This window comes from Galeopterus variegatus, unplaced genomic scaffold (assembly GCF_000696425.1).
Source record: "Galeopterus variegatus unplaced genomic scaffold, G_variegatus-3.0.2 Scaffold1103, whole genome shotgun sequence".
Classification (NCBI taxonomy): domain Eukaryota; kingdom Metazoa; phylum Chordata; class Mammalia; order Dermoptera; family Cynocephalidae; genus Galeopterus; species Galeopterus variegatus.
The window spans coordinates 259,600-260,989 of NW_007727214.1; positions in this window are offsets into that span (position 1 = coordinate 259,600).

Genomic DNA, 1,390 nt, shown 5'->3' on the forward strand with positions numbered 1-1,390 from the left:
GGGAACCGGTCTCCACATGGGATCCGAACCCTCGGCGGGAGCCCCGCCGCGCTCCCAAGCGGCGCACTCTCCAGTGCGCCACCGGGCCGGCCCGTGAAAATCTATTGTAATGGTACTTCTAGTCTTCAGACAAAATAGGTGTCTCCTTTTTAACGTTACTAAATTTTTATAAATGTTTAATGTTATTAAATTTATTAAATCCAAACACAGTGGACTGTGTTAGAATTGTATCCTATATACGGAGTTTACTTATGGAAATGGGACCACTGTTTTCCTATACATAGCAACTTGAGATTGAGAGTAACCGTAGAGACATAAAAAGGAAAACTCTTTTTACATAAAAAGGAAGCTGTCTGTTGACAGTTACACAACCAGCACCTAGCACAGTGCCTTACACAGTGATGTTAATAATTGTAGGTGATATTTTTTGACCTTCACTTTGTGCCAGGCACTGTGCATAGTATATCACACAGTCTAATTTAATCCTCAAACAACTCTGTTAAAGATGAGGAAACAATGGCACAGAGGAGGCTGTGTAAATTAGCGAGGATTACAGATGTTTTGAGTGGTCCATTTAAAATCCAAACCTGGGAATCTTTGGAACTCATATATACTGTACTGTATAATGGAAAATATTAAATATATGTATGAAATAATGAGTAAGGTGCCCGGCCTTTAACAGTTACAGATTAGTGAAGGCAATGGATATGCTAATTTTGGTCAGTAGTGGAGGTATTTATAGTGATAACACAGAACAAGAGGAATGCCCAGGCCTGCCTGCCGGAGGGTTAGGAAAGTTCCTGAGGAGGAAGGCTGCTTGAGTTTGTCATACCGACAAAAGAAAAGGAAGTGCGGGGCAGAGGAAACAGGAGGTGCAAAGGCATCAGGGTGCATACTGAAGGTGCAGTTTGAATGAAAGTGAAATAACTTGGCATGTTCAGGGAACTGCATGTAATCCTAATATTTGTGGAACATAAGGCTTGTGTGATAACCCTGAAGGAGATGATAGCTGGACAGAACAAAAAGTTGCATGCTGCATATAATCTGACAGAAAATATCAACATTTTAATTATACAAGTAGTTCCTCTGTGAGTCAGACATTACCACTCTTATACCTGTTTTTTTCCCGTTCTGGGCATATACAAGACTACTTCTAAGCCTCTTTGTGATTGGTTGGGGCCCCATGACCAATTTTGCCAGTAGGGTTTAGGTAAAAGTGCTATGCCACTTCTGAGCCAAAGTATGCGAGAGCTGGCACAGAGCCCTCTATGGTCTTTTCCTTTGCTACAGTGACTAAGGCAGCCTCATATTCCAGACAGTGCAGTTACAAGAGTTATCAGCCTCGTTCTTTTTTTTTTTTTTTTTTTTTTTTTTGTGACCGGTAAGGGGA